Source organism: Pleurodeles waltl, chromosome 11 (assembly GCF_031143425.1).
Source record: "Pleurodeles waltl isolate 20211129_DDA chromosome 11, aPleWal1.hap1.20221129, whole genome shotgun sequence".
In the NCBI taxonomy this organism is placed as follows: Eukaryota; Metazoa; Chordata; class Amphibia; order Caudata; family Salamandridae; genus Pleurodeles; species Pleurodeles waltl.
Window position 1 is genome coordinate 392886552 of NC_090450.1, and position 13310 is coordinate 392899861.

Consider the following 13310-nt stretch of genomic DNA (forward strand, 5'->3'; position numbering starts at 1 on the left):
AATTAATATAGCACAGAACATCATCACAACATTGCTGCATCCTGAAACAGTTTGTGGACACGCACAGCAGATCTCCTTGGGCCTTCAGGGCTCCTGGTGAATGCAAGTGACCATGAAGAGCTGCAGAAAGGGATAGTTATCTCTGCAATCGGGCTGTGGGCTGTGCTCACTGGATAGGAATGCATGAAGAAGAAAAAAACAACCATAGCCACATAACAGGGCATTTTAGTTGTGCTACTTCCTCTGCCACTCCCAGAAATCAGTACAATCATCAAAAAATTATTGAGTGATGTTTGTTCATTATACACTATTCTAGTGCAGTTCCTATGTGTTAGGACAACTGTGAGGATCATTAGAGTATTAGCAGTGATGAAATCAAACAAAGTGAATAGTATGAAAATACTTATTATTATTACATATCATCATAACTATCCATGTCTCAGTAGCTGTCCAAAGAAATCACTAATTTCCATCATCCAGATGCATAACAAGTGACATCACTGGATTTCCCAGCACAAATTTGCACAGGAAATTACATTATTCCTTCCCCTCCCAGGACCTACCGAATGGTGGCTGTAATGCAGATGCATGCAGCGGGTAGGCTGGCAGTGTGCCAAAGATAAGCCCATCTACACCCATCCATAACTGCACCATGCCCAGGGCTAGGAACCTTTGTCCTCCCCTTACTTCGTCCCTCTACACCCTACACCCTCGGCGTACGACACAACACCATGCTTCCAGTAAATGTTCATGCACTTATCCACACTTAACATTCACCAAGCCTGCACCAACATCACCCACTCTCTCAGACTCACACAAGCCTGCAACCACCCACACAACACCCTGCATTTGTGTGCATGCTCTTCAGCACCTGCTCACTCATCAAACACACCACAAAGATCTGGGACTTGCTGCATGACAATGCCACCAACCTACTTTTTCTCATGGAAACCTGACTGAACTCTGAATCAGCACCTGCCAAGGCCACAGCCATCCCCTCCACCTACAAGACCACCAAGTAAGACAGACGTCACAGGCCCGGAGGCAGAATTCCCATCACCCACAAGAACACTATCAGCTACACCACCTCCACAAATACTTCATCCACCAACATGGAACACCTCTTTTTCAAGCTCCACATTACAGCCAACTTCACCCTTTGCCACACTCTCAGCTATTGACCACAGGAACTGCACACCAATTTCACGTACACCACTAGACCTCAATGCTAGAAAATAAATCCTAAATAAACTTCCACTTGGAATACCATGTTGACTCAACTCAAAAGCACTGATTGAAGAATTTTCCTGGGACTGGGATTCACTTAATGAGATCTCAGCTGGGATCACCTAATGAGTGACTGGACCTCCATATGTCACCGGTAATCTCTGGACCCTACTTTCACCATGTTCAACAACATACGAGTTGATAAGGCCACACAAGTCTCTTGGACAGACCAAGCCCTCATCAAGTTCTGGTCCAATGGCACACCTACCACTGCCAGATCAGTCCGCTAAAACTGGAACAACATCACTGACAAGGACTGGACCACAGCTCTCAACACCCACCGACTCAAACACAGTAACATCCTACCCAAAGCTATCAAGAATTTGAACAATTGGATTACCTCCTGCACATACTCTTTAGCCTCCCTCAAATACAGCAATATAACAAGTTCTAGCACCAGGCCAGTTGGTACATGGAGGAACTCAGACTCATGAAGCACCATTACAAAGAATTGGAGCACAACTACAGTGAGCTAGGATGCTGAAGACAGGAGCATGTTGAAATTTGCTCAGAGATGCTACCATCAAATCATCCAGACCACCAATCGCATCGCTCTAGTGGACCACGTGGATGCCAGCAGAAGCAAAGAAAGACATACAGAAAGAAGTAAAGAAATCTTCCCTTTTTGGAAGAATTTTACCTCACCAGTAGCCATGTCCAGCTCAAGAACCCCTTTGCAGGAACTCTGCAACAATCTCTCTGAATTCTTCAGCAACAAAATCACTGCCATTTACAGCAACTGCAAACCCAAGCAGGACCTGATAGACCTCGCCAAACCCCTTCCGATGTTATCCAAAGAATCAAGGCTAACCATATAGCCCATCGTCACTGCAGATGAAACCACCCCACCAAGAAGTCTAACCGTTCAGGGCCCAATCAGACCTCTGCCCCACAATGTCTATTCCAGAGTAATGCAACACATGAGCACTATGTTCACACGCTGTAGGAAAGTGTTCCTTTTTGCCCCGGTCACCCCCAAACTTTGTGGACAGACACTGGTGGTTACTGACTCTTGGCTGTGCCCTGGGTACTGCTTACCAGTCCCTGGGCCAGTGCTCTGTGTAAAGTGGATATGCAAATTACGCTAATTATAAATGGCAGAATCAACCTACCTATGTCAATCCTTTGTATATGGTAGGGCATGTAGGTTTAGGGACCCCAGCATAGGTAGTGCACCCACAGGATCTTTGCTGAGGTGTCCAATGTCATTTTAAAGTTACAGGCAAATTCGACTTTTGAATTAAAAGTACTTCCAAAGTCTTAAACCATCTTATTTTTACATATAAGTCACCCTTAATGTGTGCCCTAAGTGTCCATATGGTTGGGTGCCATGTAACTATAAGTAGGGATCTTATAAAAATAGTTTTAAATGCCGTGGTGAGGTAAAATAGCTAAATGTGTTTTTCCCTCATCATAGTGAATGGCCTACATAGGCTAAAATGGGGAGACTTTATTTTAATGACAAAGCCCCCATAAGAGACAGATACCTAGGGTTTGGTATCAAATTAATTGTTATAATAAATCCCATAACTTGTCATTGTTGGATTTAATAGAACCATTTCAGGTAAAGGGTTTTAAAACTCTACCTGAAAGTTGCCAACTTCAGCTCTGTAGTGCCCTTCTCTGATTGGTCAACCTCTGGGAGCCTGGCCAGGCTGTCTTGATGAGGTGTGAAGTGGCCTGGGCTGAACACAAAGAATGTGCCTGGGGGAGGAGATCTGTCGCAGTAGATGTGGAATCAGTATTTGGGAGAGCAGCCAAACTGGTCTACAAAGGCAGGGAAGGACATTTGGAGCAGCTCAGGACCTTCTCCTATTTCCTGCAACCCCAGACAATTAGGTGCTGTAGGAAAGTACCATCTTGCCTGGCATGTTACCCCCATATTTCACTGTATATATGTTGTTTTAGTTGTATGTGTCACTGGGACCCTGCCAGCCAGGGCCCCAGTGCTCATAAGTGTGCCCTCTATGTGTTACCTGTGTGATGACTAACTGTCTCACTGAGGCTCTGCTAACCAGAACCTCAGTGGTTATGCTCTCTCTTTGATTTGTAAATTGTCACTAAAAGGCTAGTGACCAATTTCACCAATTCACATTGGCATACTGGAACACCCTTATAATTCCCTAGTATATGGTACTGAGGTACCCAGGGTATTGGGGTTCCAGGAGATCCCTATGGGCTGCAGCATTTCTTTTGCCACCCATAGGGAGCTCTGACAATTCTTACACAGGCCTGCCACTGCAGCCTGAGTGAAATAACGTCCACGTTATTTCACAGCCATTTACCACTGCACTTAAGTAACTTATAAGTCACCCATATGTCTAACATTTACCTGGTAAAGGTTAGGTGCTAAGTTACTTAGTGTGTGGACACCCTGGCACTAGCCAAGGTGCCCCCACATTGTTCAGGGCAAATTCCCCGAACTTTGTGAGTGCGGGGACACCATTACACGTGTGCACTATACATATGTCACTACATATGTATAGCGTCACAATGGTAACTCCAAACATGGCCATGTAACATGTCTAAGATCATGGAATTGGCACCCCAATGCCATTCTGGCATTGGGGAGACAATTCCATGATCCCCCGAGTCTCTAGCACAGACCCGGGTACAGCCAAACTACCTTTCCCGGGGTTTCACTGCAGCTGCTGCCAACCCCTCAGACAGGTTTCTGCCCTCCTGGGGTCCAGCCAGGCTCGGCCCAGGAAGGCAGAACAAAGGTCTTCCTCAGAGAGAGGGTGTTACACCCTCTACCTTTGGAAAAAGGTGTCAGGGCTGGGGAGGAGTAGCCTCCCGCAACCTCTGGAAATGCTTTGATGGGCACAGATGGTGCCCATCTCTGCATAAGCCAGTCTACACCGGTTCAGGGATCCCCCAGCCCTGCTCTGGCGTGAAACTGGACAAAGGAAAGGGGAGTGACCACTCCCCTGACCTGCACCTCCCCTGGGAGGTGCCCAGAGCTCCTCCAGTGTGCTCCAGACCTCTGCCATCTTGGAAACAGAGGTGCTGCTGGCACACTGGACTGCTCTGAGTGGCCAGTGCCAGCAGGTGACGTCAGAGACTCCTTCTGATAGGCTCTTACCTCTGTTGCTAGCCTATCCTCCTTCCTAGGTAGCCAAACCTTCTTTTCTGGCTATTTAGGGTCTCTGCTTTGGGGAATTCTTTAGATAACGAATGCAAGAGCTCATCAGGGTTCCTCTGCATCTCTCTCTTCATCTTCTGCCAAGGAATCGACCGCTGACTGCTCTGGACGCCTGCAAAACCGCAACAAAGTAGCAAAGACGACTACTGCAACCTTGTATCGCTGATCCGGCCACCTTCTCGACTGTTTTCCTGGTGGTGCATGCTGTGGGGGTAGTGTGCCTCCTCTCTGCACTAGAAGCTCCGAAGAAATCTCCCGTGGGTCGACAGAATCTTCCCCCTGCAACCGCAGGCAACAAAAGACTGCATCACCGGTCCTCTGGGTCCCCTCTCAGCACGATGAGCGTGGTCCATTGAACTCAGCAACTCTGTCCAAGTGACTCCCACAGTCTAGTGACTCTTCAGTCCAAGTTTGGTGGAGGTAAGTCCTTGCCTCCCCACGCTAGACTGCATTGCTGGGTCCCGCGTGATTTGCAGCTGCTCCGGCTCCTGTGCACTCTTCCAGGATTTCCTGTGTGCACAGCCAAGCCTTGGTCCCCGACACTCTAACCTGCAGTGCACGACCTCCTGAGTTGTCCTCCGGCGTTGTGGAACCTTCTTTTGTGACTTCGGGTGAGCTCCGGTTCACTCTTCTTCGTAGTGCCTGTTCTGGCACTTCTGCGGGTGCTGCTTGCTTCTGAGTGGGCTCCTTGTCTTGCTGGATGCCCCCTCTGTCTCCTCACGCAATTGGCAACATCCTGGTCCCTCCTGGGCCACAGAAGCATCCAAAAACCCTAACCGCGACCCTTGCAGCTAGCAAGGCTTGTTTGCGGTCTTTCTGCACGGAAACACATCTGCAAGCTTCTTTACGACGTGGGACATCCATCCTCCAAAGGGGAAGTTTCTAGCCCTCTTCGTTCTTGCAGAATCCACAGCATCTACCATCCGGTGGCAGCTTCTTTGCACCCACAGCTGGCATTTCCTGGGCATCTGCCCACTCCCAACTTGAGTGTGACTCTTGGACTTGGTCCCCTTGTTCCACAGGTACTCTCATCTGGAAATCCATCGTTGTTGCATTGCTGGTGTTGGTCTTCCTTGCAGAAATCCCCTATCACGACTTCTGTGCTCTCTGGGGAACTTAGGTGCACTTTGCACCCACTTTTCAGGGTCTTGGGGTGGGCTATTTTCCTAACCCTCACTGTTTTGTTACAGTCCCAGCGACCCTCTACAAGCTCAAATAGCTTTGGGGTCCATTCGTGGTTCGCATTCCACTTCTAGAGTATATGGTTTGTTGTGCCCCTATACCTATGTGCTCTCATTGCAACCTATTGTGACTGTACATTGCTTGCACTGTTTTCTATTGCTATTACTGCATAATTTTGGTAGTGTGTACATATATCTTGTGTATATTTGCTATCCTCATACTGAGGGTACTCACTGAGATACTTTTGGCATATTGTCATAAAAATAAAGTACCTTTATTTTTAGTATAACTGTGTATTGTGTTTTCTTATGATATTGTGCATATGACACCATTGGTATAGTGGGAGCTTTACACGTCTCCTAGTTCAGCCTAAGCTGCTCTGCTAAGCTACCCTTTTCTATCAGCCTAAGCTGCTCTTCTACACTAATAAGGGATAACTGGACCTGGTGCATAGTGTAAGTACCCCTTGGTACCACTACAAACCAGGCCAGCCTTCTACAGGTGCCCTCTTGAGTAGATTAGGAGAGGGCAGGAGAGGGATGTGTTTAGGATTTTTAGCCACACCAGTGGGTGGGCTTGGCCAGATCAAACCTCCAAAAATCAGTTTCAGCCATGTTGGATTTTTGAAGAATGTTGCTCCCTGGGATTGACTTTTGCCACACTTCCCAAGAAGTGGTCATCCAAGAGGGAAGTGGTTTGCCTATGATTAGATAATAGGGCCCCCTGCTTTTCATCCCAGGAGCAAGGATAAATATGGCAGAGCTGTACCCACACCCCAGGTCCCTACAAGTAAGAACATCAGAAGAAGGACTGCCCTGCTGGACCCCTGACCTGCACCTGGACACTGCATTCTGAAGGACTGCACCAGCAGCACACTTGGGATTCACCACTAAAAGGACTTTGCCTGGCTTCAGCTGGTTCAAGAAGGTACTCCTTTCCTGCTACAGGTGAAAAATAGCTAACCAGAGTCCCCTGCATCAAATCCTGAAGAAACTGACCAGCTGACCACTGTCCAGTGGTTATTTTGGAGTTTGAGCCAGGTGCATTCTGTGAGTAGGAGTCCTAACCTTCAATGAGAAACTCAGAGCTTCTGGAACCTTGGGGTGAGCTGTGGAATCCTAAAGGACCTTCAAAGACCTTGTGGAAGAAGATCCAGAAGTTTGAAGAAGTTTGGAGAACTTTTGTAAAAAGGGACCAACCCGTCAATGAGAGTCAAGCCAGCTTACGTCGACCACGACCCAGCCTGACTTGCAGGTTCATCCAGCTGAAACGCTCCGGAGCCCCAGACTTCCAAGATTTCATGGGAACTCCTGGCAGGTCAATTCGATGATGTTGACTCAAGATCGGCTTGCTGAGGAGGGCCGTCTACATCAGTGAGAAAAAGCTCCAAAAATTGTGATTAAGGTGGTCATTATGACCCTGGCTGATGGTGGTAATTTGGTGAAAGGTACTGCCAACAGGCTGGCGGTACCTTCCTCCAAATTATGACATTGGCGGTCTGGCTCAAGCCAAACCGCCATTGTACCATTCTGTCTGTCAGGGTGGTAACAGCTGCGGGCTGGAGACTTTGGTCTCCAGCCAGGCGGCCGTCACAATCCCACTCTCTGGATTATGACTCCACCTACTGTTATGGTTTTCGTGGCAATCTTACCGCCACGAAAACCATGGCAGTAGGCACTATCAGTGCCAGGGAATTCCTTCCCTGGCACTGATAGGGGTTTCACCTGCCCTCTCTCCCCCTCCCTAGAGCCCTCCCTGACCCTCCCACTTCCGCCCCTCCCCCGACATCCACACACCCACACGCGCATACATACACACTTATCCACACACGCATACCCACATCCATCCATGCATGCACACATACATACCCACAGACCGCAACACACACCAACATACATTGATGCACACATGCATTCACAACACACAACATACACGTACACTCACACACATTCATTCACACACGCATTCCATGCGACTCACACCTGCATGCACGCATCCAAAAACAGGCACACACCCCCACACACACAAGACCCCCCACCCCCCTCTTCTATCGGAGAACCCGACTTACCTGCTTACAGGGGGTCCTCCGGCAGGAGACGGGACACGGCGCTGCTGCCAGCAGCAGCATCACCAGCAAAACACCACCAGGCTGTATCATGGAACAGCAGCGCCACCTTACCACCGTCTGCCGCCATGACCATCGACGGAATTCTGCCAGCCTTCTGGTAGTATTCCATCTACAGTCATAAGGCAGTTGGCGGCTGGTAGCCATGGCGACGGTATGTTGGCGGTAGGCGGCATTTGCTGCTAATGTCATAATGTGTGCCCAAGTCTGAAGGTAAAACGTTGACTGGAACTTTCCGTGCAGCGTATCCGAAGAGGGTTCCTGGGGCACTGGATCAAGATTCAGCTTTGGCCCAAACAAAGATTTTTGTCCTGAAAAATGGTCTAAATCCGAACATTGCAATTGTCACTGAGGTCTCCTGCAATACGTATCCGAAGAGGGCTCCAGGGAGGTCGTATTGGATTTGTGACTTCGCCCCGCTGAAGAAAATCTTTGAGGGAACAACTAGGTTCAATGGTAAACTTTTGACAAGCAGGGCTCTATGGCAGTTGGCCTGAAACTTTGCGACCAGATGACCAGATTGGTGCTTTTAGTTTCCATGTGCTAGAAAACAACAATTCTTTCAAAATTCATAATTCCAGTTCCCTTATCCGATTTTATTCATTTAGGTGTCAAATTAAAGCAAAAAATATGTCCTATTTTTATAGTTTGGTTTTGGATTTTTAAACTGTTTTCTGTGTTTTATGTTATTACTGTTTTCTGATACTTGAATGCTTTAAACACTCTGGCCCTCATTATGACTTCGTCAGTCTATTTCTTAGACCGCCGAAGTCACGCCTGCGATATGACTGCCAGTGTAGGCGGTCTTCAGACCACCATATTATGGCTGCTGGCTGCTCTCTGCCACTATTTGGCAGGCAAGCTGCCAGCAGCTATACTGGCAGTCAGTGGTCTAGTGGAGCATGTCTGTCGCCACCATCATGTCACCTCAACACTGCCTGCTGTATTACTACTTTGTAGACGGCGTGGAGATGTTGGCCCTCATTACGAGCCTGGCGGTCTGTGACCGCCAGGCTCGCGGTTGGTGGGAGCACCGCCGACAGCCTGGCGGTGCCCCTTAGGGCATTCTGACCGCGGCGCTTTGGCCGCGGTCAGTGCAGGAAAACCGGCGGTCTCCCGCCGGTTTTCCGCTGCCCGTCAGAATCCTCCAAGGCGGCGCAGCATGCTGCGCCGCCTTGGGGATTCTGACACCCCCTACCGCCATCCTGTTCCTGGCGGTTCGCCCGCCAGGAACAGGATGGCGGTAGGGGGTGTCGCGGGGCCCCTGGGGGCCCCTGCAGTGCCCATGCCAATGGCATGGGCACTGCAGGGGCCCCCGTAAGAGGGCCCCGCTTGTATTTCACTGTCTGCATAGCAGACAGTGAAATACGCGACGGGTGCAGTAGCACCCGTCGCACCTTCCCACTCCGCCGGCTCGATTCCGAGCCGGCGTCCTCGTGGGAAGGTTGTTTCCCGCTGGGCTGGCGGGCGGCCTTAAGGCGGCCGCCCGCCTGCCCAGCGGGAAACTCAGAATGCCGGCCGCGGTCTTCAGACCGCGGTGCGGTATTCCTGCGGCGCAACTTTGGCGGGCGGCCTCCGCCGCCCGTCAAAGTTGTAATGAGGGCCGTTGTGTTGCTGGGGCGCTGGCGGCGGAGCAAGCCCCATGGACCCTGTTCCCTCCCAGAAGACCACTGCGGTCACCAAGTAAGGTGATCGACCAACAGGGGAGGGTGTTGAGTTTTGTGTGTGTGAATGGGTGTGTGTGTGTGTGAATTGAGGGGGGTGGGGTATAGTATGTGTTTGTGTGCGTGTGTGTGCAAGTGTCTGTGTGTTTGTGTGACTGCGTGCATGTGGGGGGTGGGTGGAGTATGTGTGTGTGTATGCGGGGGTGAGGGGTGTTGTAGCCATGTGTGCATGTGTGTGTGAATGAGTGAGCGTGGATGTTTGCATGCATGTATGCAAGTGTGGTGTGTGCGTGTGTGGATTGGGGTGGGGGTTCAGAATGGGGATCGAATGGGGGTACAGAATTGGGATTGGGGTGGGGGTACAAAATGGGGATGGGGAGGGAGGACGTAGCTGCTTGGGGGACTTCTGATGGGGTCGGGGGTTGAGGGGCTCCTACATGGGGGTGGGTTTGGGTGTCCTGTTGTGGCAACAGGAATGAGTATTACTGTTGCCAGTATCTTTACTGGCAGGAATTTTGTAGCAGGGCTGCAGCCATGGAATCCCTGGTGGTAAAGATACTCAAAATACCGCGGGCGGTGTTAGGTGGACCGCCGGCTCGAAGGTAGTCAACATTCGGCCATGGGGTCCCACCCCCCTGGTGGTACAGGTGGTGAACTGGCTGCAATGCGGCATTTCACTTTCAGTGTCATAGTTTGGCGGTCCTGTACCTCTAAGCTGTCAGTGGTCTTGCCGCCACCATCAGTGTGGTGGGGCAGGCCCACCAGGGTCAGAATGTCCCCCTTTGTCTCCTAAGTTAAGCCTTGTTACTCTTTGACAAGCTACCAATTGTTGTGCGGGGGTTGATTTATTGAGGCCTAACTGAACCTAGTGGGGGTTACTGGCCTATTGCTAAGTGTAGGTACTTACCTGCCCTTACCAACAATCCACTTTCCAACACATGCATTTTATATGCCTCCACCTCTTTTGCAATTTTCACAGATGATGAGATCATCTTTCCATCGCTGAAAATACCCTCCATTGACCCTTTAAAGCTCACCAACTACAAACCAATCTCACTGCCTCTGTTCCCAGCCAAGCTCTTAGAGAATATCATTAACAGATGCCTCACAGCCATATGGAAATCATTCTTGATCATGTTCCCGATGTGAACACTCCAGCCCTACTTACCAGTCCAGATCCTCCCTGAACCAGAAGCAATGAGCCTGGGAACAGTTTCAAGATATCAACCTTCATCAGCCAGACGTGCTTGAATCCAGTGGTACAGTGAGCATGGTACCCATGTCTGTGCATACCCTTCTCACTTAGGGCAACTTTAGCAACACAAAAGTTTGATGGCTGGAGTACTAAAACTTTTCAAAGACTCACCCGAGTGACTGATCTGGGTTTAATCAATAGTTTATTTGCTTACCATGCCACCCCAGTTTGGACCCAGCTAAATGCAAATCAGTCTTTATCCTGTTCACCATGGGAACAGTCCAGCCCGACTGCCAGGCCAGGTCCTCCCTGGACTGGAAACAGGCCTCCTAGAACCGGTTTCAGGGTATCACCCTTCATCAGCCAGGCTAGCTTGAATCCAGTGGCACAGTGAGCAAGGGACCCACGTCTGGGCATACCCTTCCCACTTAGGGCAACTTTAGCAACTTCTGCATGACTTAGGACAGAGAAGACATAATGGCCATGTAGGAGAGTACCATCCTTCTTTGCATGGATTGACCTATATGTAGTGCACGCATGTAATGGCGTCCCTGCACTCACAAAGCCCGGGGAAATGTCCCTGAACTAATTGGAGGCACCTTTGCTAGTGCAAGGGTGCCCTCACACTTAGTAACTTTGCACCTAACCTTCAGCAAGTGAAGGTTAGACATGTAGGTGACTTATAAGTTGCTTAAGTGCTGTGAAAATGGCTGTGAAATAATGTGTGCACTATTTTACGCAGGCTGCAATGGCAGTCCTGTGTAAGGGTTTGTCTGAGCTCCCTATGGGTGGCAAAAGAAATGCTGCAGCCCACATGGATCTCCTGGAACCCCAATGCCCTGGGTACCTAGGTACCATATACTAGGGATTTATAAGGGGGTCCAGTGTGCCAATTCAAATTGGTAAACGTAGTCACTGGCCTACAGTGACATATTTAAAAGCAGAGGGAGCATAAGCACTGAGGTTCTGATTAGCAGAGCCTCAGTGACACAGTTAGGCACTTCCCAGGCATACACATTAGGCCACAAACTGTGAGCACTGGGGTCCTGGCTAGCATGATCCCAGTGAGACAGGCAAAATACACTGAAATATAGGTTTTTATCTATGAGCACTGGGGTCCTGGCTAGCAGGTTCCCTGTGTACACAGTAAAAACGCACTGACACACACTCACAAACAGGCCAAAAGCAGGGGTAACCATGCTAGAAAGAGGCTGCTTTCTCACAGGTATTTTACTTACCTTTGGTGTTTTCTTACACTCCAGCACCCATCTACACAGTACACTTGCCTAGGGGGGCAACCAACATTCGCATTCCACTATTTTAGTATTTGGTTTGTGTTGCCCCTAGGCCCATTGCAACCTATTGTGTTTTTCACTATTTGCACTATTTTTCTGACTGTTTACTTACCTGATTTTGGTTACTAGTGTATATATTGTGTATAATACTTACCTACAGATGGAGTATAGCCTCTAAGATATTTTTGGCCCTGTGTCACTAGAATAAAATACCTTTATTTTTGGTAACACTGAGTATCGTCTTTCTTGCGTATAAGTACTGTGTGACTATTGTGGTATTGCAAGAGCTTTGCATGTTTCCTAGTTCAGCCTTGGCTGCTCTGCTACAGCTACCTCTAGACAGCGTAAGGTGGCTAGACAGTGCCTACATTTCACTAAGGTGGATCACTGGACCTGGTATAAGGTGTAAGTACCTATGGTACCCACTACAAACCAGGCCAGCTTCTCACAGGCCCTCATCTCTCTCGAGCTCTCCGCAATGCTTGACACAGTCTCCACCCTACCCTCATCCAACACCTACACACCATTAAAATTCTAAGGCCACACACTACAATCTATCAACTCTTTCCTGACTGGAAGGACCTGTCAGTCAGTCTAGCACCGTACACCTCAGATGAACAAGACTTCATCTGCTGAATCCCACAACGATCCTCCCTTGAGTCTGACCCTCTTCACTGCATACATGATAACTCAAGCTAGCATTATCTGCTCTCACAACATCAATGTTCTACCCTAGGCTGATGACATGCAACACATCCTCCTCCTCATGGACAAGACACAAGTACGTGGATCAAGTTCAATTCCTGCATGACTGAAATAGACTACTGGATGAAGACCAAGGCCGACCGCCAGGGGTAATGTGTCGTCCGTACCGCCAACAGGCTGGCGGTACGCCCGTATTACGACCACAGCGGTAGCGCCTCGGTAGCGCCGCGGTTGCACCGCCGGGGCCGGCAAGCAGCGCTGCCCTGGGGATTATGACCTCCCTACCGCCAGCCTGTTTCTGGCGGTTTGCACCGCTAGGAAGAGGCTGGCGGTAAGGGGAGTCCTGGGGCCCCGGGGGCCCCTGCACTGCCCATGCCACTGGCAAGGGCAGTGCAGGGGCCCTCTAACAGGGCCCCGTGCAGCTTTTCACTGTCTGCATAGCCGCACGGCCGCAACACCGCCGGCTCCATTAGGAGCCGGCTCCTATGTTGCGGCCGCATCCCCGCTGGGCCAGTGGGCGTAAACTAGGTTTGCGCCCGCCGGCCCAGCAGGGATGTTGTAAAGGGCACCACGGGAATGCGCCGCCCGCCAATGTTGTAATGACCCCCTTACTGTCTAAAGCCGAACACCAACAGGAACAAAATTATGATCTTCGGGAGGAGCACTTCACCATTAGACTCCACCTGTTGGTTAACAAAGCTAGGACCAACGT